The sequence below is a fragment of the Oncorhynchus keta genome, chromosome 34, assembly GCF_023373465.1.
Source record: "Oncorhynchus keta strain PuntledgeMale-10-30-2019 chromosome 34, Oket_V2, whole genome shotgun sequence".
Classification (NCBI taxonomy): Eukaryota; Metazoa; Chordata; class Actinopteri; order Salmoniformes; family Salmonidae; genus Oncorhynchus; species Oncorhynchus keta.
The window spans coordinates 48,425,598-48,450,857 of record NC_068454.1 but is presented as its reverse complement, the minus strand read 5'-3'; the positions used below and the strand labels follow the sequence as shown (position 1 = coordinate 48,450,857).

The window sequence follows — 25,260 nt, the reverse complement described above, 5'->3', positions numbered from 1 at the left end:
GGGGAGGACCGAGCCGGCCTGGAAGATAGGGGACATAGAGAGTCAAACGATGCAGAAAGGGAGGAGAGGAGGGTTGAGGAGGCAGAATCAGGAGATAGGTTGGAGAAGGTTTGAGCAGAGGGAAGAGATGATAGGATGGAAGAGGAGAGAGTATTTTTGTGCCAGCAAGTCTTTTACCCAGGCTTTTAACCATTATTTTATCTTTAAAGAAAGCAAATTTGGCAATGATTGGGCATTCATACCTCTGTCCGAAACGGTGCACACGTTCAAGTTGGATTTTGTCAACAGCTTTGCGTGGGATCTGATGCGCTGTAAGGAGGAACTCCCTAACTACACATTCAGGAACTTCTACTTCTTTCTCTTGGATACCTGTAAGTACCAGATTTTCTCTCGTGGATCTGGTCTGTATGTCAAGTAAGGCTTCTCTCAGAAAGATGTTCTCCTTTTTAATTAACATCGGTTTCAATCTTATTGACTGTCCCTTTTAGCTTGTTTTTATCTTTCTCCAATGTCGCAGCATTTTACTCACTCATCTCGAGGCTTGCCTTCAACACTTTTATATAATTACTGTCTGTAGAAGAGTCACTTCTCGTTTTGAGATTTGTTTCACTCTCCGTCATGTTTGGGTGTTGCTTGTTTTCGTAATATTTGTAGATACATTTTTCAAGTCTTATGATTTTTTTGTGTTGATATCCAGATTGAAGGTTATTACCCACCAGTTTGTGAAGTGCTAATATTTATTCTAGCTTACCGATATGGTTTTTATCTTGAGGTCTTGAGGTGAGCTACACTGCTGTGTTCAGTCGGCCATTTTGAAATACGAGCAATGGACATTAGACCAGTGGAAATCTGATGAGTCCAAATGTACGATTTTTGGTTCCAACCGCCGTTTCTTTGTGAGATGCAGAGTAGGTGAACGGATGATCTCCGCAATTGTGGTTCCCATCATTGAAGCATGCAGGAGGAGGTGTGATGGGGTGGGGGTGCTTTGCTGGTGACACTGTTGGTGATTTATTTAGAATTCAAGGCACACTTAACCAGCATGGCTACCACAGCATTCTGCAGCGATATGCCATCCAATCTGGTTTGCGCTTAGTGGTGTAATGGTTTTCTTCTGGGGAAAGAGAGGCGGACCAAAATGCAGCGTGGTTAGTTTTGTGCATCTTTAATAAAGATGAAAGTACAACAATCTACAAAACAATAACCGTGAAAAAAACAAAACAGTCCTATCTGGTGCCGCAAACACAAAGACAGGAACAATCACCCACAAAACCCAACACAAAACAGGCTACCTAAATATGGTTCCCAATCAGAGACAATGACTAACACCTGCCTCTGATTGAGAACCATATCAGGCCAAACATAGAAATAGACAAACCAGACACACAACATGGACTGCCCACCCAGCTCACGTCCTGACCAACACTAAAACAAGGAAAACACATACGAACGATGGTAAGAACGTGACAGAACCCCCCCAAGGTGCGGACTCCGAACGCACAACCTAAACCTATAGGGGAGAGTCTGGGTGGGCATCTGTCCGCGGTGGCGGCTCTGGCGCTGGACGTGGACCCCACTCCATAATTGTCTTAGTCCACCTCCTTAGCGTCCCTTGAGTGGCGACCCTCGCCGCTAACCTTGGCCTAGGAAACCTAACAACGGGCCCCGCTGGACTGAGGGTCAGCTCCGGACTGAGGGGAAGCTCGGGACTGAGGGGAAGCTCGGGACTGAGGGGAAGCTCGGGACTGAGGGGAAGCTCGGGACTGAGAGGAAGCTCGGGACTGAGAGGAAGCTCAGGCAGGTTGATGGATCTAGCAGATCCTGGCTGGCTGGTGGTTCCGGCAGATCCTGGCTGACTGGCAGATCCTGGCTGACTGGCGGATCCTGGCTAAATGGTGGATCCTGGCTGATTGGCAGATCCTGGCCGACTGGCAGATCCTGGCCGACTGGCAGTTCTGGCAGATCCTGGCTGACTGGCGGATCCTGGCTGACTGGCGGATCCTGGCTGACTGGCAGATCCTGGCTGACTGGTGGATCTAACTGATCCTGGCAGACTGGTGGCTCTGGCGGATCCTGGCTGACTGACGGCACTGGCGGCTCCTGGCTGACTGGCGGCACTGGCGGCTCCTGGCTGACTGGCGGTACTGGGCAGACTGGCGGCACTGGCGGCGCTGGGCAGACTGGCGGCACTGGCGGCGCTGGGCAGACTGGCGGCACTGGCGGCGCTGGGCAGACTGGCGGCACTGGCGGCGCTGGGAAGACTGGTGGCACTTGCGGCGCTGGGCAGACTGGCGGCACTGGCGGCGCTGGGCAGACTGGCGCCACTGGCGGCGCTGGGCAGACTGGCGGCGCTGGACAGACTGGTGGCACTGGCGGCGCTGGGCAGACTGGCGGCACTGGCGGCGCTGGGCAGACGGGTAGCTCAGACGGCGCTGGGCAGACGGGTAGCTCAGACGCTGCTGGGCAGACGGGACGCTCCGGCAACGCTGGAGAAGAAGGCTCTGGCAGCGCTGGACTGAGGAGCACTGGCGCCTCTGGAATGAGGGGCTCTGGCGCCTCTGGCATGAGGGGTGGGAGCTCTGACAGCGCCGGATAGGCGGGACGCACTGTAGGCCTGATGCGTGGTGCTGGCACTGGTGGTACTGGGCCGAGGACATGCACAGGAAGCCTGGTGCGGGGAGCTGCCAACGGAGGGCTGGTGTGTGGAGGTGACGCTGGATGGACCAGACCGTGAAGGCGAACTGGAGATCTTGAGAGCAGGGCTGGCACTAACTGCCCTGGCTGGATCTTCACCCTAGCCCGGCAGATGTGGGAAGCTGGGATGTAGCGCACCGGGCTAAGCACGCGTACTGGGGACACCGTGCGAACCACCGCATAACACGGTGCCTGACCAGCACCACGCTCGCCACGGTTAGCACTGCTAAGAGCACTGTAGTGCTGAGATGGCACAGGACGTGCAAGGCTAGGGAGATGCACAGGAGGCCTGGTGCGTGAGGCTGGCACAGTCTTCACCAGACAACTAGCACGCACCTCAGGACGAGTATGGAGAGCTGACCCAGGTGTCATCAAATCCTCGACACGCTCCGTCGGGCGAATTCCGTGTCTCATGCACCAACACAGCAACTCCCTCATATCTCTCTCCTCCAATCTCCCCATTAACTCCTTCACCGTCTCTGCTTCGCTCACCTCCAACACTGGCTCTGGTTCTGGTTTCCTCCTTGGCTCATTACGATAAACAGGGGGAGTTGGCTCAGGTCTGACTCCTGACTCTGCCACACTCTCCCTGTGCCGCCCCCCCAATACATTTTTGGGGCTGACTCTCGGGCTTCCTTGCCCGCCGTGTTCGTTTCGCCAAACTCATTCTCCTGTAACCTTCCGCGCACTGCTCCATCGAATTCCAGGCGGGCTCCGGCACTCTCCCTGGGTCGACCTCCCACCTGTCTATCTCTTCCCAAGTTGTGTAGTCCAGATTCTGCTCCCCTGTACCGAAATCCTGACATCGCTGTTGCTGTTGCCCGTTACCACGCCGCTTGGTCCTGTTGTGGTGGGTGATTCTGTAATGGTTTTCTTCTGGGGAAAGAGAGGCGGACCAAAATGCAGCGTGGTTAGTTTTGTGCATCTTTAATAAAGATGAAAGTACAACAATCTACAAAACAAGAACCGTGAAAAAACCAAAACAGTCCTATCTGGTGTCACAAACACAAAGATAGGAACAATCACCCACAAAACCCAACACAAAACAGGCTACATAAATATGGTTCCCAATCAGAGACAATGACTAACACCTGCCTCTGATTGAGAACCATATCAGGCCAAACATAAAAATAGACAAACCAGACACACAACATAGAATGCCCACCCAGCTCACGTCCTGACCAACACTAAAACAAGGAAAACACATACGAACGATGGTCAGAACGTGACAAATGGGACTATCATTTGTTTTTCAACAGGACAATGACATTTACATTTACATTTAAGTCATTTAGCAGACGCTCTTATCCAGAGCGACTTACCTAAAACAAACCTCCAGGCTCTGTAAGGGTTATTTGACCAAGGAGAGTGATGGAGTGCTGCATCACCTGACCTCTACCGAATTGAGATGGTTTGGGATGAGTTGGACCGCAGAGTGAAGAAAAAGCAGCCAACAAGTGCTCAGTGTATGTGGGAACTCCTTCAAGACATTTCAGGTGACTACCTCATGAAGCTGGTTGAGAGAATGCCAACAGTGTGCAAAGCTGTAGCTACTTTGAAGAAACTCAAATATAAAATATATTTTGATTGGTTATTAAACACTTTTTTGGTTATTACATTATTCCATATGTGTTATTCCATAGTTTTGATGTCTTCACTACTTTTCCACAATGTAGAAAGTTATTTTTTTAAAAGAAGAAGAAAAACCCTTGAATGTCCAAACCTTTGACTGGTACTGTATGTAAAAAAAAATAGTATTGAATGTCCAAGAGGCTAATACACCCTTAGGGGCAGTAAACACAGAGTTAATACCAGGCTGAGTGCTGGTTCTCTCTAGAGGCAATGTTTCTCTCTGTACCCCCAATCTCAGGTATCCAAGTGGGGGGAACGATATGGGGGGCTAGCTTGGCTAAATTTAGGACCTGGAGGATCACATTTTGACATTGGATTAAGTTGAATGATGAGAGCACTCTTGGGAATGGAGCTTTTTTTAGCTTGTGTTTTTCCCCCGCTTGGAATTCTCCCCTCGATTAGTCCTTGTGTGTGTTTACGTGTATGTTTTCTCCCCTCGATTAGTCCTTGTGTGTGTGTGACTGTGTGTTTACGTGTATGTTTTCTCCCATCGATTAGTCCTTGTGTGTGTGTGACTGTGTGTTTACGTGTATGTTTTCTCCCCTCGATTAGTCCTTGTGTGTGTGTGACTGTGTGTTTACGTGTATGTTTCCTCCCCTCGATTAGTCCTTGTGTGTGTGTGACTGTGTGTTTATGTGTATGTTTTCTCCCCCGCTTGGCATTCTCCCCTCGATTAGTCCTTGTGTGTGTCTGTGTGTTTACGTGTATGTTTTCTTGTAAACCTTGAGTTGCGTGTTGAGGGTGAGGAGGTATGTGGATGTTTTACATGCACAAACTGGAATGTCTACCAATATAGACCCTGGGCCATGTCTCCTGTCTTCCTGGAGCTGTTGTTGGCCTAAACAAACATACACACATACATACACGCACATGTGCACACGCGTGCGCACACACACGTTAAGAATGCCACATCAGCTGTTGTGTTCCTGGTGTGTGTCCAAGTCTCCACTCCCTCAAACCCAGTCTGACAGGTGTGCTGCTCCATGTCTGTGTCTGTGTGTTCCCATACACCAGTCATCTCATACATCAGCAGCAATATCACTCCAACCTATCATTGGGTTGGTATGTTGTTCTGATTTTGGGCCTGTTGTCTTGATGTTCTAGGCCAGGTATTCCCAAACTGTTATTACGCGCAATGATGTTGGGTGTATGCCAAAAAATAATATATATTTCTTTCACATTTTCAAACAGTCCATTTAGATTTTCCAACGGGGATAAACATATGAGTTTTTTTCATGCCTGAGTAGCCTCGTTTCACTGCCAAAAATAAAATTAAACCATCTGGTGTTCAGCGAAATAACAACACAATGTCAAATACAGGTAGCCTAATCAAATAATTAACATCCTATTACATTAACCATTACTCTCTCGCGGGAATTCCATTAACGGTCACATGTAACCTTGCTGCTGCTCATTCCGTTTGCTCTAAAATGGATAAATGGTTAAAAAAAAGTAAGGTCCGCTGTAACGATCTGAGTGTAGTGGGTGAGGAGTCAGGCGCAGGAAGCAGAGAGTTCAGGTGAGTGCTATTTTAATGCACAGACAAACGGCGAACATAAGCCAACCCTCACGAACACACAGGGCGTAAAGAACAAACAAATGCCCCAAACAGGGGGACTTAAACTGTCCAGGCAAAACCCACAAAATGGGAAAACACAAAACCCATAGACGTGCACACAAGTACACTAAACAGACGGTCACAATAATTAATCCCGCACAAGGAACCCTGCTGGCCGGCTGACTAATAAAGCCTTACTAACTAACTCAAAACAGGTGCACTCAATCAACACATAAGGAGGGGGAGGAAATAATCAGTAGCAGCTAGTAGGCCGGCGACGACAACCGCCGAGCGCCACCCGAACGGGAAGGGGACTGACATCCTCGTCCATAGAGACACAAAGCAGCTCTACACCTGCACCTCTCGAACGACACGAGCACATCCAATGCTAGCATCAGTAATTCTACATGTATTGTTTTCCCATCTAGCATGGACAGTGACCGTTGTGAATCTGATGCAGCCAAAGAGCTCCTGCCCCCTTACCCGCGAAAGCACCGAACAACAGACCTGGACGTTGGACCATCGAAGAGGCGCTAATATGATCAGAACTACATTGATTTGGGGTTCACTTATATTGGGAGTAGTGCCTTTCCTCAGCCACAGTGTGTTATATGTGCAAAAGTACTATCTCACAACTCGATGAAACCACTCTTGCGAAGACATTTAGAAACAAAACATGACGATTTGAAAAATAAGCCAAGGGAGTTTTTGGAGCGAGAATAAAGACAACTTTCGATTAGTAAGACATGTATAAAAGCAACAGATACCATTAAAAAGAAGCCTTATATGGTGAGCTACCAAGTGGCTATGACAGGAAAGCACCATACTATTGTGGAGGACTTAATTCTTCCTGCTGCCGCGGATATGGCTAGGACAATGCTGGGGAAAAGGCCAAAAACACTGTTTAACGACATATCAGTGACATGGCAGGAGATGTTTTGAAACAATTACTGCTTTGCATACAAGCCAGTGAATTTTATGCGTTACAGCTGGATGAGTCAACAGATGTGGCGGGCCTGGCACAGCTCCTGGTATATGTCCATTACTTTTATGGGGGGTCAATTAAGGAAGACATCCTCTTCTGCAAACCACTGGAAGCCAGGATAACAGGAGATGATATTTTTAATGTACTGGACAGCTTTGTGACATCAAAATGGACTTTGGTGGTCAAGATGTGTTGGTATCTGTACTGATGGCGCAAAAGCCATGACAGGTGGAGTGGTAACAAGCGTGCAAGCAGTTTCTCCCCACGCCACTTGGTTACACTGCAGCATTCACTGCGAGACTCTTGCTGCCAAAGGAATGCCTGACAGCTTGAAAGAGATTTTGGACACTATAGTGAAAATAGTTAACTTTGTTAAAGCAAGGCCCCTGAACTCTTGTGGATTGTCTGCACTATGCAATGATATGGACAGCGACCATGTAACACTTTTACAACATACAGAAGTGCGCTGGTTATCAAGGGGCAAAGTATTGACACGTTTTTTTGACAAGCTTAAAGTTTTCTACACTGACCATAATTTTCACTTGTCTGACTGCTTGCATGTTAACTTTGTTTTCACCACAAACGACATCACCCAAGCAACTTTCAATAATGGCAGATTCAGACTAAAATCTGTGGCCAATGACAGAGCAGCATAATAATTTAGTTTGAGGCTTCAGGCTAGTATTGAGAGGTTGAGATGACCTAAATAGTTTATTGTCTCAGATCACAGTTGACTCCAAAGTAGGCTCTGCTGTCATGACAACCATAAAAGGAACTATATGGTAAGACCTTTGAACCCTAGCTCGTTGTTGTAGTATTGGCTTTACAGAATTGTCTGCCAGTGCAGTATTATAATGTATCTTGGTATTTTAACTTATTTCAATGCAAGATTAAAAACCTAGATAAGATTGTAATTCTTGGGGCCTTCCAAGTGGCACTGCATCGCAGCGTTGCTGTGTCATTACAGCCTGGGGTTCAATCCCAGGCCGTGACCGGGAGTCCCATGGGGCGTTGCAAAATTGATCGGTTGGGATTTACTCGGCTCATTGCGCTCTAGCGACTCCTTATGGCAGGAGAACCTGCAGGCTGATATCGTTTGTCAGTTGAACAGTGTTTCCTCCGACACATTGATGCAGCTGGCTTCTGGGATAAGTGAGTGGGTGTTAAGAAGCGTGGCTTGGCTAGTCATGTTTCGGAGGACTCAACCTTCTCCTCTCCTGAGCCCGTTAGGGAGTTGCAGAAATGAGACAAGATGGTAATCATGAAATTGGGGAGGAAAAATTGGTAACAAATATATTTTAATTCTTTGCAGTGTGCCCTTAGCCAAGTTCTAGACTTTTTAAGAGTTTTTATCTACAGAGTTCAAGAGATATTAGTGGTCAGGTCACATGGACAGGAAAAACCTACTAGCCTTACCAATATGGTCACGTGGTCAGGTAAAACATCCCTCGCAATGATGTAGCATTGTTCAGTTCTAGAGTTTTTATTTAGAGAGTTCAGGTCACTTGGTTCAGAAAAACTGGCTCTCACAACAATGTAATGTAATGTTGAATGCAGAAAAATGCACTACAGTCTCTGATTTGTTATGAAAAAAAAGCTCTGGAATGTATTGAGTCAGGCTTTACCAGCTGACCCTGGAAATCAGCTGATTAGGTCATAGTATGTGAACCTACACCTTCAGAATACGTCATATTACATCCCAAATCTACAGACTAAAGGGGCTTTCTAGCTTATACAATGGATATGACTGTACCAACAGCATTATTCTAGTAATTTACAGTCATGAACCTACTGTACAGTAGGATGTTAGAAATGTGCATGCTTACGCAGCTCATTTTACAGTGTTGGTAGAATCATTAGTCAGATAATTTGTACTTCCTCTCTAATGGCTGGGGTTGTAGAGGGTAGAGTAATCTGATCCTAGATCTGTGGTTACGGCCTAATTCTACCTTGCAACTTAAATATGTAGTATTTAGCTCTGCCTTTGTCTTACTTTGCATTTGATTATGCAACACTCTGCAACTATTGATCGAGCAAACTGTCTGATTTACAGGGTGGAGTTCCTTTTTGTCAGATTGACGGCTGGATATGAAAGTTTACTTTACCTAAACATAAAATCAAGCTGAATAGGAATGCTGCACAAATATGTGATCAACATTTATCGATTCATTAGAAATGTTCATGACAGTATTAAAACCCCTTGAAATGCACCATCTTATATTCAAGGATGTAAAAATTATTTTTTATGAAATTTCAGCTTGCCCTTGGTAGGCGTAAAGAAACAACATTTGTTTGTTTTACTTTCACAAGGACAAGTCTGTAACTGTCACTTTTCCTCAGTAAAGCAGAAAAAAGAGCTCTCTGTTTGAATTTCGGATATGTCTGTGACACAACAGTTGCACTGTATTGAATTGCTTTCATCCCTTACTGTACTGCTCAAACTATCTGCGCAGCCATGTTTGAACTGTGAAGAGATTGTGAAACGGAACGAGGAGCGATAATGGTGAACGGCCAATAAAGTCCTCTCCCCTCCATGGTTACGGCCCTGGCTGTAAATGGTAACGGGGCAACACAGCTCAAAGGCTATATTTGTGCTCCCTGGCTAGAGAGAGAAATGCCAGCCCAACCGTTTGCCCATCCACTTGTTCTTTCACTCGACAACAGTGGCTATAGTGTCTCATAAGCGTGACACAATCCCTCTCTCAATATTTGTGTGTGTGTGTGATGCCTCCAATAAAACAATATTTGACATCTGAGCTCAGCTGAGACTGATCCTAGACATTTTTCCTCAAGAACTTTTTTCATTTTTTATAACCCACCTTTCATTTTTCATGACACCTGATTTATGCTTAGTGACAAGGTGTTATGTGTACGTATATATGTGAGGTATTTATTGATGCTGAACGCAGAGTAAGAACAGTCCATGCCCTGGCTGAATCAATCAATCACGCAGAAGAACTGATGAGCTTAATTTTCCCAGGTAGGCTGGTGACTGTGCTTTGGTATTTTTATTTTTGGACGGTGTACTTTCGGTACAACGTGGTGTGGTGTTTAGGTATGTGTGTTCAGTGTGTGTCGTTTTTAGTGTTGAGGCATCACTCATCAGGACTCGCAGACCTACCCATCCATTGTGTGTGCTGGCCTTGACTCGCCCAGCAGGGCTTGGCATGGGTGGGGTGGACCAATGGGTCATTGAGTGGTGTTCCGTTGTGTACAGGTAGTTAGTTTGGCATGGAGCAATAGCAGGTGCAAGATCCTTTTATTGTTGAGTGTGTGTGTGTGATTAGCATGCACGTGTGTGATTAGCATGCGTGTGTGTGATTAGTATTTGTGTGTGTGATTAGTGTGTTTGTATTTTGTTATTAGCGGGCATGTATGTGTATGTTAGTGATTAGCTTGAATGTGTATCTAAGTCTTCAGAAATCCACCTGCAATTAAAATGGATAAACAATAAACTAGTCTCCTAAAGAAACATGGTGAATAGCTAACAAAGTGGCACTGTAGTTATCCATTATCTAATTGAGCCTCTCAAAACAGTCACATACAAAACAGTAATATACAGTACATCATTAATGTACACGTTTCTGAAAGATCAGCTCTTTAACTTAATACTCCCATAGCCGTCAGCCTAGCAGATTTACAATGTGTACCTGAATTGTGCTCTGACATATACCTTACCAGTGCAGGTAGGGCCTCCGTCAGAAGGCTCCAGTTTCTGTTTCTGCCTCAGCGACGGTACCGCACAATAATGTACTGTCTGACTTCCTCTTTTGTTCACATTGGCGGTCGAACCAGGAAGGATGTGACAGGCTCGCGGTTGTTTGGTTTGTTGCTCGACCTATCCCAGAATTTGGAGGTTTGGTCCACCCCACCCATTGTGTAACCAAGCAGAGGTTGCATCATTTGACTCACAGGAGGGCGCTAGGTCAATGTTGATGAGTTACTGTCAAATAATTGTCCCCAGTTTGTCAACACCAGCAAGATGAATGCTTTCTGATTCAGCAAGTTTGTAAGTTAAGTCACAAAGTGGGAGCAATCAGTAACTAACATTACATATTGTATGACCTCATTTCCTTGCCTCTAAAAAAAGCTATAGTTGAATATTTTAGTTGAGTTTAGTTTCAAGGAAAGACAGTTATACTCTCACCATTGTTCTTTATAAACAATAGAGTCAAATGGATTATCTTTTATTTCAAATGTTAGCTGGTTCACTTGTTGACACTGCTTTGTGAAAGAGCCATGTGTTGATGTTGTTAGACAATTGGTTATCATGTGTTCTGAGTGCACAAAATCTTAAGAATACCTTCCTAATATTGAGTTGCACCACCACCCTTTGTCCACAGAATGCCTCAAATTCATCGGTGGCATGAACTCTACAAGGTGTTGACTCCAATGCTTCCCACAGTTGTGTCAAGTTGTTTTGATGTCCTTTGGGTGGGGGACCATTCTTGATACACAAGGGAAATTGTTGATTTTGAAAAATCCAGCAGCGTTGCAGTTCTTGACACAAACTGTTGTGCCTGGCACCTACTATTATACCAGGTTCAAATGCACTTCAATAGTTTGTCATGCCTGTTTACCCTCTGAATGTCACACATACACTATCCATGTCTCAAGGCTTAAAAATCCTCATTCTCCCCTTCATCTACATTGAAGTGGATATAACAAGTGACATCAATAAGGGATCACCTAGTCACTTTGTGTCATAGAAATAGCAGGTGTTCTTAATGTTTTATAAAATCAGTACATAGTACGTAAGTTGAGCCAAAGGGATAAGTTAAGCCATCCTTGTTTCTAGGAAACCATACACAAAATGAATAATTTGACCAAATATTTAGGAAAATGTAATCATTTCATTGAGTCTCTGAAATAAGAAACCACATGGAAAAAGTGGTAAGCAAACAAAAAACAGTTTTTCACAAAGTGTAATTAATTTAATGTGTTAGACGTTTCATGATGCTTGTATCTAAATCAAAGTTGATAATTTTAAGACCGTTCCATACACCCGTAAGCCTCAATATGAGGTCATAAACCTAGCAAGAAAGTGCATCCCTGTAGCTGGGTGGGCTAATATAGTCAAAATGTTTGTCTTTGGGTAAGTTATGCCAAGTTGAGCAAATTGAAGTGTTTTCTTCTCAGGTGGGATATGAGGTAACAACAGGGGCTGGGAATTGGCCTAAATGGATAGTGTTCAATTGAAATGTTTCTTACAGACAAAATATGGAAAGCATATGCATAACCATGGTAACAATTAAAAGGGAACTGTTTGGAGATTATGGGATACATTCAGTAACATGATAAGAATATTATTGGAAAATCTGGTGAAGCTGCAACATAAGACAAAAAAATTACAAGGCTTTTTCTAGTGAGAGGTCAAACTGGTGTGTCCGAGTGGCCACACACCTCTCCACAGTGTACACTGTTCCTAAGTCATTTCAATGCACATTTATGACTCATAGAAGAGTCATCAACTATAAGCTGCTTTTTTTATAGCTCTCCTAGCTGTGCCGTTGAAGAACTACAGCAAGCACACTTGTAGTTGTTTTGTCTGGAACACAGCCATCACACAATTACTGTTATTGTTTACTAAATCCAAAAACAGTCCATTATAAATCTCAATCTGGGTCAGATAGGCACCATTTGAAGCTTTTTCTATTGCCAATATGACTAGCTAAATTGTTAAATATGATGTTAGGCTTTAACAGGACAATTCAGAAAATCACAGAAGATCACAATTTTGGTGAATGTAGTGAACATTTTGGACTCACAGGTGTTTGACAGAATGGCTGTCAGTTAAAACCCATACAAAGCTGTGAAGCAGAGACCCTGTGATCTGACGTTATGTATAGCATGTTACTGTGCGCCACTGCATTCCAATTTAGGCACTCAGTATCCAAATCTGCCATTTTCAACCTGTAAAGGAGTACGAGTAGAAAGGGCTAAAGAATGTGCACTATAAACTGTATACAAAAGTATGTGGACACCCCTTCAAATGAGTGGATTTGGCTATTTCAGCCACACCCGTTGCTGACAGGTGTATAAAACTGAGCACACAGCCTTGCAATCACCATAGACAAACATTGGCAGTAGAATGGCATTAATGGAGAGCTCAGTGACATTCAATTTGGCACCGTCATAGGATGGCACCTTTTCAACAAGTCAGTTTGTCAAATTTCTTCCCTGCTAGAGCTGCCCCGTTCAACTGTAAGTGCTGTTATTGTGAAGTGAAAACATCTAGGAGCAACAACAGCTCAGCTGCGAAATGGTAGGCCACACAAGCTCAAAGAACGGGACTGCCAAGTGCTGAAGCGCGTAGAGCATAAAAATTGTCTGACCTCGGTTTCAACACTCACTACTGAGTTCCAAACTGTCTCTGGAAGCAACGTCAGCACAAGAACTGTTCATCAGAAGCTTCATGATATGGGTTTCCATGGCAGAGCAGACGCACACAAGCCTTACATCACCATGTGCAATGCCAAGAGTTGCCTGGAGTGGTGTAACGCTCGTGTCCATTGGACTCTGGAGCAATGGAAATGCATTCTCTGTGATGAATCATGCTTCACAATCTGGCAGTCTGATGGACGGATCTCGGTTTGGCAGATGCCAGGAGAACGCTACCTGCTTCAATGCATAGTGCCAACTGTAAAGTTTGGTGGAGGAGGAATAATCGTCTGGGGCTGTTTTTCATGGTTCGGGCTAGGCCCCTTAGTTGAAGTGAAGGAAAATCTTAATGCTACAGTATACAATGACATTCTAGATGATTCTGTGCTTCAACTTTGTAGCAACAGTTTGGGGAAGGCCCTTTCCTGTTTAAGCCCCAGTGCACAAAGCGAGGTCCATACAGAAATGGTTTGTCGAGATCGGTGTGGAAGAATTTAACTGGCCTGCACTGAGCCCTGACCTCAACCCCATCAAACATCTTTCGGATTAATTGGAACGCCGACTGTGAGCCAGGCCTAATCGCCCAACATCAGTGCCAGACCACACGAATGCTCTTGTGGCTGAATGGAAGCAAGTCCACTCAGCAATGTTCCTAGGGTAATGTTCCAATGTTCCTAGGGTAATGCCTTCCCAGAAGAGTGGAGGCTGTTGTAGCAGCAAAGGGAGGGCCAAACTCCACATGAATGCCCATGATTTTGAAATTAGATGTTCGACAAGCAGGTGTCCAGATACTTGTGGTCGTGTAGTGTACTTTGTTTTATTCTCCTGCTTTGAAATGGATAGACCAATATTGTAGGTTGATATGGATATACACATATGTATAATTTATATCTAAATGCTTAAACTGCCTTAAATGAATGATCCTCTCTCTATGAATACTGCCTGGAGTGTGTTCAATACATTTGAAACATTCTAAACCATTATATACATAGAATTTCTATCTGAGACATTCTGAACATTTCAGTAATGAGTCAGGTGGCGATGTACTCGTGTGGCACTGTGGCTGCGGTGATTTCAACCCTCATAACTCTTGTGTCACTATTCTCAGCTTATGCCCTGTCCACCTGAGCATCTGTCTTTTCTGGCCATCTATTTCCTGTGATTCAGGTGTGCAAAATCCACTTGTCATTTACATTTCTCTGGATTGATTTCTTTAATTTACTCTTGCGCCTCTTTCATATTTTTGCTTGTGTCTGTCGTTTTTTCCCGTTAACATTACGAACAAGGAAATGTTTGTTTTGACCTATCAAACATACCCCAGTAATGGCTGAATTGAGCTCAATGGAATACGTCTTTCCGTTGCATCCATAAGAACGCTAAAGATCAATCTGGGATTTAAGGCATCGTCTCGACAGTTATATCACAAGAAAGAGAAGAAAGATGGGTGTAATTATCAATGTAATACAGTTGAAATGTTTACAAATCACATGCGCTGAAATGAAAGCAACTTCCGAAAATGAACACTCTGATTATAGTGATATTATGTGTGATCCGCAAACAAACAATGTAAAGTATGTATAGATACACATTACAATAATTCATTGATATTTATTCCGGTGTTTCTCGGCAGTGCATACCACATAAAGAGTGAAAAGGAAGTCAATACGGTTATCCAAGCAATAATTATAACCCTAGAGCAGTAAAAATAATTTAAAACGTACATATATAATTTGTATACCCTACCATTTAAAATTGATGTATTTTTTATTTCACCTTCATTTAACCAGGTAGACAAGTTGAGAACAAGTTCTCATTTACAATTGCGACCTGGCCAAGATAAAGCAAAGCAGTTCGACACGTACAACGACACAGAGTTACACATGGAGTAAAACAAACATACAGTCAATAATACAGTAGAAACAAGTCTATATACGATGTGAGCAAATGAGGTGAGATAAGGGAGGTATAGGCAAAAAAAGGCCATGGTGGCAAAGTAATTACAATATAGCAAGTAAAACACTGGAATTATAGATTTGCAGTGGAAGAATGTGCAAAGTAGTAATAAAAATAATGGGGTGTAAAGGAGCAAAATAAACAAATAAAATAAAATAAATACAGTAGGGAAAGTTGTTTGGGCTAAATTATAGGTGGGCTATGTAAATTATGGTGGAAAATAAGTATTTGGTCACCTACAAACAAGCAAGATTTCTGGCTCTCACTTCTTCTTTACGAGGCTCCTCTGTCCTCCACTCATTACCTGTATTAATGGCACATGTTTGAACTTGTTATCAGTATAAAAGACACCTGTCCACAACCTCAAACAGTCACACTCCAAACTCCACTATGGCCAAGACCAAAGAGCTGTCAAAGGACACCAGAAACAAAATTGTAGACCTGCACCAGGCTGGGAAGACTGAATCTGCAATAGGTAAGCAGCTTGGTTTGAGGAAAATAACTGTGGGAGCAATTATTAGGAAATGGAAGACATACAAGACCACTGATAATCTCCCTCGATCTGGGGCAAGATCTCACCCCGTGGGGTCAAGATTGGGAGAATGTCATATGGTCAGATGAAACAATAATATATATATATTTAGGTAAAAACTCAAATCGTCGTGTTTGGAGGACAAAGAATGCTGAGTTGCATCCAAAGAACACCATACCTACTGTGAAGCATGGGGGTGGAAACATCATGCTTTGGGGCTGTTTTTCTGCAAAGGGACCAGGACGACTGATCCGTGTAAAGGAAAGAATGTATGGGGCCATGTATTGTGAGATTTTGAGTGAAAACCTCCTTCCATCAGCAAGGGCATTGAAGATGAAACGTGGCTGGGTCTTTCAGCATGACAATGATCCCAAACACACCGCCCGGGCAACGAAGGATTGGCTTCGTAAGAAGCATTTCAAGGTCCTGGAGTGGCCAAGCCAGTCTTCAGATCTCAACTCCATAGAAAATCTTTGGAGGGTTGAAAGTCCGTGCGCCCAGCAACAGCCCCAAAACATCATTGCTCTAGAGGAGATCTGCATGGAGGAATGGGCCAAAATACCAGCAACAGTGTGTGAAAACCTTGTGAAGACTTACAGAAAACGTTTGACCTCTGTCATTGCCAACAAAGGGTATATAACAAAATATTGAGATAAACTTTTGTTATTGACCAAATACTTATTTTCCACCATAATTTGCAAATAAATTCTTTAAAAATCCTACAATGTGATTTTCTGGATTTTTTTTCTCATTTCGTCTGTCATAGTTGAAGTGTACCTATGATGAAAATTACAGGCCTCTCTCATCTTTTTAAGTGGGAGAACTTGCACAATTGGTGGCTGACTAAATACTTTTTTGCCCCACTGTATGTCTCTTTATTATACAGTGCTACCATGGTTGTCATCCAGTGAAACCAAACAAATAAATGGAGCAGAGAGGTCCGGACAGGAGACCCTCCGATTTGACACACTGAACTCTATCAGAGAAATAGTTGGTGAACCAGGCGAGGCAATCTTTTGAGAAACCAAGGCTGTCGAGTCTGCCGATGAGGATGTGGTGATTGACAGAGTCGAAAGCCTTGGCCAGATTAATGAATACGGCTGCACAGTAATGTTTCTTATCAATAGCGGTTAAGATATCGTTTAGGACCTTGACCAGCTCTGAAACCAGATTGCATAGCAGAGAGGGTATGGTGAGATTCGAAATGGTCGGTAATCTGTTTGTTGACTTGTCTTTCGAAGACCTTAAAAAGGCAGGGTGGGATAGATATCGGTCTGTAGCAGTTTGGGTCAAGAGTGCCCCCCTTTGAAGATGGGGATGACCGCAGCTTTTTTCCAATCTTTGGGAATCTCAGACGACACGAAAGAGAGGTTGAACAGGCTAGTCATAGGGGTGGCAACAATTTCAGCAGATCATTTTAGAAAGAAAGGGTCAGATTGTCTAGCCCGGCTGATTTGTAGGTGTCCAGATTTTGCCGCTCTTTCAGAACATTAGCTGACTGGATTTGGGAGAAGGAGAAATGGGGAAGGCTTGGTCGAGTTGCTGTGGGGGGTGCAGTGCTGTTGACCGGGGTAGGGGTAGCCAGGTGGAAAGCATTGCCAGCTGCAGAAAAATGCTTATTGAAATTCTCAATTATAGTGGATTTATCAGTGGTGACAGTGTTTCCTATCTTCAGTGCAGTGGGCAGCTCGGAGGAGGTGTTCTTATTCTCCATGGACTTTACAGTGTCCCAAAAGTTTTTTGAGTTAGTGTTGCAGGATGCAAATTTCTGCTTGAAAAAGCTAGCCTTGGCTTTTCTGCCTGTGTATATTGGTTTCTAGCTTCCCTGAAAAGTTGCATATCACGGGGGCAGAGGATGGTCTATAGCAGGTGGCAACGGTGAGAGACTTGTTATTAGAGAGGTGGATTTTTAAAAATAGAAGTTCAAATTGATTGGGTACAGACTTGGATAGCATGACAGAACTCTGCAAGCTATCTTTGCAGTAGATTGCAACACCGCCCCCTTTGGCAGTTCTATCTTGTCTGAAAATGTTGTAGTTAGGGTAGTTAGATGTAAATTTCAGAATATTTGGTGGTCTTCCTAAGCCAGGATTCAGACACAGCTAGAACATTGCCAGAGTGTTGGCAGAGTGTGCTAAAGCAGTGAATAAAACAACCTTAGGGAGGAGGCTTCTAATGTTACCATGCATGAAACCAAGGCTATTACGGTTACAGAAGTCATCAAAAGAGAGCGCCTGGGGAATAGGAGTGGAGCTAGGCACTGTAGGGCCTGGATTCACCTCTACATCACCAGAGGAAAAGAGGAGGAGTAGGATAAGGGTACGGCTAAAAGCAATGGGAATTGGTCGTCTAGAACGTCTGGAACAGATAGTAAAAGGTGGTTTCTGGGGGGCGATAAAATAACTTCAAGGTATAATGTACAGACAAAGGTATGGTAGGATGTGAATACAGTGGAGGTAAACCTAGGTATTGAGTGATGATGAGAGAGATATTGTCCCTAGAAACATAATTGAAACCAGAAGATGTCATCGCATGTGTGGGTGGTGGAACTAATAGGTTGGATAAGCTATAGTGAGCAGGACTAGAGGCTCTCCAGTGATCAAAAGGGTCCAGTGAGTAATAAGGTTGGTTGGGGTCACGGCGATCCCAGAGCGCTAAGAACCTTGGCGTGATCCTGGACAACACCCTGTCGTTCTCAACTAACATCAAGGCGGTGGCCCGTTCCTGTAGGTTCATGCTCTACAACATCCGCAGAGTACGACCCTGCCTCACACAGGAAGCGGCGCATGTCCTAATCCAGGCACTTGTCATCTCCCGTCTGGATTACTGCAACTCGCTGTTGGCTGGGCTCCCTGCCTGTGCCATTAAACCCCTACAACTCATCCAGAACGCCGCAGCCCGTCTGGTGTTCAACCTTCCCAAGTTCTCTCACGTCACCCCGCTCCTCCGCTCTCTCCACTGGCTTCCAGTTGAAGCTCGCATCCGCTACAAGACCATGGTGCTTGCCTACGGAGCTGTGAGGGGAACGGCACCTCAGTACCTCCAGGCTCTGATCAGGCCCTACACCCAAACAAGGGCACTGCGTTCATCCACCTCTGGCCTGCTCGCCTCCCTACCACTGAGGAAGTACAGTTCCCGCTCAGCCCAGTCAAAACTGTTCGCTGCTCTGGCTCCCCAATGGTGGAACACACTCCCTCACGACGCCAGGACAGCGGAGTCAATCACCACCTTCCGGAGACACCTGAAACCCCACCTCTTTAAGGAATACCTAGGATAGGATAAAGTAATCCTTCTCAAGCCCCCCCCCCCCTTAAAATATTTAGATGCACTATTGTAAAGTGGCTGTTCCACTGGATGTCATAAGGTGAATGCACCAATTTGTAAGTCGCTCTGGATAAGAGCGTCTGCTAAATGACTTAAATGTAAATGTAAACAGCTATCTCGGCTATCGGTAGCAAGCTAGCATAGGATGGAGGTCTGTTTTTAGCCACCTCGTGCATTTCCGTCGGTAGGATTAGTGGGGTTCCGTGTGGTAGAGGGGATAAATCCAATTCGCAAAAAAAATAGATATAGTTATAGAGGCCCAAGAATATAATAATAATAATAATAATTGTCCGATAGATCTATTCAGAAAGCAGCCGATAAGACAGCTAACGAATAGCAGACCGCAGATGGGCGTTCAGGTAAAGTCGCGATGGAGGAGGCAGCTGGATAACTCCCTCGGGCAGATAACGTCGGTAGTCCAGTTGTGAAGGCCCGTTGGGGCTCCGCGTTGGCAGTAAAACGGGTCCGGATAGGTGATTGTTGCCCAGGAGTGACTGATGGAACTCTTCAGCTGGCTAGCTCCGGAATAATTGTTGTTTGCTCCGGGATCGACGTAAGCCGATAGTCACACGGATAGCAGCTAGCTAGCTGCGAGATCCAGGTATAAATGTCCAGAGCTTGCGGTTGAAATCCGGGGACATGGAAAGAAAAATAGGTCCGTTATGTTCCGGTCCGAGCCGCGCCGTACAAAACTGCCGATAGATTTTCGAGCTGATAGCTGATGACCACAAACTGGTGGTTAGCTAAATACTAACGATTAGCCAGTAAAGATGCTATCTAGCTTCTGGCTAGCTTCTGATTAGCTTCTGGTTAGCTTCAGGCTAGCTTCTGGCTAGCTTCTGGTTAGCTTCTGATTAGCTTCTGGTTAGCTTCAGGCTAGCTTCAGGCTAGCTTCTGGTTAGCTTCTGGTTAGCTTCTGGTTAGCTTCTGGATAGCTTCTGGCTAGCTTCTGGTTAGCTTCTGGCTAGCTTCTGGTTAGCTTCTATGGAGGATTACAGATTTGAGGTAAATAATACTTTCTTTTTTAATATAAATTGGTGAGGCAGGTTGCAGGAGAGTGTTTTGAAGATGAGTTTATGGAAAAGAAAAAACATATATAAAAAGGTATGCGAAGAAAGTTGTAAATATGTATATATACGGGACACGACAAGACGAGGACAAAAGACATCTGACTGCTATGCAAAAAAAGGAAAAAGTGTAGGGTCACTTAGAAATGTCCTTGTTTTTTCAAGAAAAGCACATTGTTTGACCATTAAAATAACAAATTGATCAGAAATACAGTGTAAATGACTATTGTAGCTGGAAATGGTTGATTTATTTTATGGAACATCTCCATAGGCGTACAGAGGCCCATTATCAGCAACCATCACTCCTGTGTTCCAATGGCACGTTGTGTTAGCTAATCCAAGTTTATCATTTTGAAAGGCTAATTGATCATTAGAAAACCCAAAATTGGCCTTCTTTAGACTAATTGAGTGTCTGGAGCATCAGCATTTGTGAGTTCGATTACAGGCTCAAAATGGCCAGAAACAAAGAACTTCTTCTGAAACTCGTCAGTCTATTCTTGTTCTGAGAAATTAAGGCTTATCCATGCGAGAAATTGTCAAGAAACTGAAGATCTCTTACAATGCTGTTTACTACTCCCTTCACAGAACAATGAAATCTAGTCTAACCAGAATAGAAAGAGGAGTGGGAGGCCTTGGTGCACAACTGAGCAAGATGACAAGTACATTAGAGTGTCTAGTTTGAGAAACAAATGCCTCACAAATACTCAACTGGCAGCTTCATTAAATAGTACCCGCAAAACACCAGTCTCAACGTCAACGGCAAAGAGGCGACTCCGGGATCCTTGCCTTCCCAGGTCTTCTCCCAGCATCTTCTATATAAGTCCCATATCTCAGCTGAATCCCAATCCCACAGGAATTTTGTTCAACATAATCGTTTTGAAGGTGACTGAACTATGGTGACTAGTTCAGTATACGTTTTAGTATGAGAGTGAATAAATGTTCTATATCTACAGGATGAAACTAGGCAGCATAATGCCTCAGTTTCAATGACGACACTAGTCACAATGCCTGTTGATAGCTCTCTCTCAGCTGATCTGGTGGTGAGGCGTCAGTACAGACCCGAGGGGCACAGAGAATAGGTTTTTATCCCATGTTCTCCTAACAAGGCCTACATCCATTACCACCCCTCATAAATTAACATTAGGTAACCAGGCCTGTGGTAGTTTGGCCTGAACCCCCACCCGCCCACCCCTGCAGTCCTCGCAGTACCATAAATATTAAGAATAATGTAGACTTTGTTCCAGGCCACACCAGAGAGAAGGCGAGATGTTTTATTGGCCCCATAAATCCGGGAGACGTGGAATCGGTGAACGCCTGGTTTAATTTTCACTTTGGTTCACAGGTTTGTTGGGGTGTATGGATCGCTTGCATTTGAAATGATGCAGGTCCTTGAGAGCCAGCCGTGGTGATATCACATACTGTGGTGTTGTGTCAACCCATGTTCACTTCATTAGCTAGCTTGTTTTCATCAACCATATCGGTGGCATTTAAAGAGATAGGTCACCCCAAAAATCTAAATTTGCCAGTGGTCTTGAGTTGTATAGATCAGACTATATTGTACTTTCATATACCAAATAAAGTTCAAAGATCATCTAAAAAGTAATATTGGGAAAACAACACCAATAATGTATCTTCAAACTGAATTGAACCTTTCTAATACCTATATGTTTTTTTGTTGTCGCTTTTCATGCTAATCCAAAGCAGTAGTAGAATTTTGATAGAAAGTCAGATGGTCGACCCCGCAGCAGCAGAATGTTCACACCCAGTATACTCAGCAAGTGCTCCAAGCCGCACCAGCCCCATTGCATGCTGGATAAAAGCAAGGGCCACAGGACACCACACACACGCTCATGACATACGAACTACTGTCCTCTTCACAGGTGACATATGGTGACTAATTGGAGGCAGAGTGTAAGTTCAGGAAGGTTAGAATGTGCTTTGTTTTTCGGTGTAGTTTGGATGCACTTGCAAATCGACCCATTGAGACTCAATACTTCTACTACTAGCGTGATTTACTGACATTTGGGGGTCAGTATACAGAAGAACCAAAAATATGACTGAACTTCTGGGGGTATATATCTCTGACAGTCTGTGAACATACGTATATGTGCAGGATGTGTGTTACTGTATTTGGGAGGTTTAAATTCATATAAATCAATAGGCCTGTGTCAGGACCTCAAATTGTTTTCTTACCTCTGCTTTTTACCCTTCAAAGTCCAATTATTTTTATGGCTGTGTGGTATTTAGTGACTGTCGTAAATAACCAAGCAAATATGGACCAAAAGCTGAACCACCTATGCACACACAGAAGGTTCTCAAGTCAAACTTGAGAAAAGGTTTATGAGAACATAAAGTTCTAAAAGAGATTGATACAATCAATGTACATAATTAAGCCAGTTTTCTTGCCAACTGTGTATGCATGTATCTTCTTTGATAACAATAAATTATCAATAAAGCCATGCCCCCCCACCTCCAAACCATGCTCACATAGAAGATTGTTCTGGAATCTAACTTGTGTTCGATTTTAAAACATACACTTCTTATTAAAGAGATCAGAAAACATCTATTTGATATAACCCATTTAGCCAATGAAGCCATGTATTATTGCCAAATACAGTGCCTTCCAAAAATGTTCAGACCCCTTGACCTTTTCCACAATTTGTTACGTTAAAGCTTTATTCTAAAATGAGTCAAATTAAATTAAAATCCTCAGCAATCTACACACAATACACCATAATGACAAAGCAAAAACAGGTTTCTAGAAATGTTTGCAAATGTATAAAACATAAAAAACAGAATTACCATATTGACATTAAGACCCTTTGCTATGAGACTCGAAATTGAGCTCAGGTGCATTGAGATGTTTCTACAACTTGATTAGAACTTGAAATTCAATTGATTGGACAATTATTTGGAAAGACACACACCGGTTTATGTGTCATACAGTTGACAGTGCATGTCAGAGCTAAAACCAAGCCATGAGGTCAAAGGAATTGTATGTAGACTTCTGAGATATGATTGTGTCAAAGCATAGATCTGGGGAAGGGTACCACATTTTTTTTGCAGCATTGAAGGTCCCCAAGAACACAGTGACCTCCATCATTCTTAAATGGAAGAAGTTTGGAACCACCAAGACTCTTCCTAGAGTTATCCGCCCTGCCAAACAAAGCAATTGGGGGAGAAGGGCCTTGGTTAGGGAGGTGACCAAGAACCCGATGGTCACTCTGACAGAGCTCTAGAGTGGAGATGGGAGAACCTTCGAGAAGAACAACCATCTATGCAACACCAATCAGGCCTTTATGGTAGAGTGGCCTGACGTAAGCCACTCCTCAGTATCAGGCACGTGACAGCCCGCTTGGAGTTTGCCAAAAAGACTCTCTGACCATGAGAAACAAGATTTTCTGGTCTGATGAAATCAAGACTAAACTCTTTGGCCTAAATGTCAAGTGTCACGTCTGGAGGAAACTTGGCACCAACCCTACTGTGAATCATGCTGTGGGGGTGTTTTTCAGCGGCAGGGACTCGGAGAAGAGTCAGGATTGAGGGAAAGACGAACGGAAGTAAGTACAGAGAGATCCTTGCTAGAAACCTGCTTCAGAGCGCACAGGACCTCAGACTGGGCCGAAGGTTCACCTTCCAACAGGACAACGACCCTAAGCACACTGCCAAGACAACTCAGGAGTGGCTTTGGGACAAGTCTCTGAATGTCCTTGAATTGCCCAGCCAGAGTCCGGACTTGAAACCAATTGAACATCTCTGGAGAGACCTGAAAATAGCTGTGCAGTGACGCTCCCCATCTAACCTGACAGAGATTGAGAGTATCTGCAGAGAAAAATGGGAGAAACTCCCCAAATACAGGTGTGCCAAGCTTGAAGTGTCATACCCAAGAAGACTCAAGTCTGTCATCTCTGCCAAAGGTGCTTCAACAAAGTACTGAGTAAAAGGTCTGAATACTTATGTAAATGTAATATTTCTGTGTTTTAGTTTTAAGAAATTAGCAAGCATTTCTAAAAACCTGTTTTTGCTTTGTCGTCATGGGGTATTGTGTGTAGATTGATGGGGAGGGGGGGGGGGTTTAATCAATGTTAGAATAAGGCTTTAACCTAACAAAATTTGGAAAAAGTCTATAGGTCAGAAAACTTCCCGAAGGCACTGTATGTTTGTGTGTGAGTCTGTGTGCATATGGCCATTGACACAAATTGTATGTGTGCTTAGTGTGTCCATTTGTGTGCTTGTGTGTGTGGCCTCCACTCCATCCCAGCCCCAGCCTTTGTCTTGTTCTGTTGTTGTGTAAGGGGGGCAGGGGTGATTCAAGGGCTGGCAGTCGCATGGATTGTACTCTCTCTTTCCAGCTCTTTCAGTGGGGGAAGCACATAGACCTAAACACACTATTCTTTTATTGTCATTTTAGCAGGCTGTGAGTGATAAACCACACACACACACACACTCCCACATACACTTCTCTTACACGCACACCTATCAAGAGACCAACAGGGGACTGAAACATGTGAGTGGAAATGTTTTTATTTTACTTGGGAAGGTTTGAGGAGATGGCGGAGATTGGCTTTGCCCACTACTGTAGAATCCAATGGAACAGTAGGGTTATTTTAGGTTTTTGTGCTTACAGTATGTCTTTATCCATCCTATTGCTACATTCCAATCTACTGTATTCAGTATGTAGTCATTTATTAACCATCAGACCGCTTCAATAGAAGTGATTTCCATAATACCATACCCAGATCACTTTCTGAAGCAGCAAGAAGCGAAGGCTAGGGGGTGGCAGGTAGTCTAGTGGTTAAGAGTGTTGGAGCGGTATCCAAAAGGTTGCTGGTTCAAATCCCTGAGCCTGCAAAGTGGAAAAATCTGCCGTTCTGCTGTTGAGCAAGGTAATTAACTGCTCCCCAGGTGTAGATGATGTCAAATAAGGCAGCCCCCTATATCTTAGGTTAAATGTGGAAGACACATTTTGGTTAAATGCATTCAGTTGTGCAACGGACAAGGTATCCGCTTTAGTCTAAAGACTCTTGAGCAATGTTTTTGCAGGGAAGGCTTGTAATATGCACTGTAGTTAGTATTACCTTGTGCTGCCAATACAACATGTAATTACCATGTAATATGCAGAAAACTGAACATA

The 25,260-nt window shown here is 44.0% G+C and overlaps 1 protein-coding gene across 11 annotated transcripts in view; it reads left to right on the top strand.

The window, feature by feature from the left end:
- LOC118367564 (LIM domain only protein 7-like) overlaps positions 1-25,260 on the top strand; it is a 127,107-nt gene that overhangs the window by 34,017 nt on the left and 67,830 nt on the right. Inside the window, exon 1 of one of the 11 annotated variants that reach the window (XM_052493955.1) lies at positions 9,828-9,849. The exons of 9 other annotated variants lie outside the window; for them this stretch is intronic. The gene's annotated coding sequence lies outside the window, so the exon portion shown is untranslated. Of the gene's footprint in view, positions 1-9,827; positions 9,850-24,491; positions 24,634-25,260 lie in introns of those variants that run through there. One more of the 11 variants, XM_052493954.1, reaches the window with a different exon arrangement.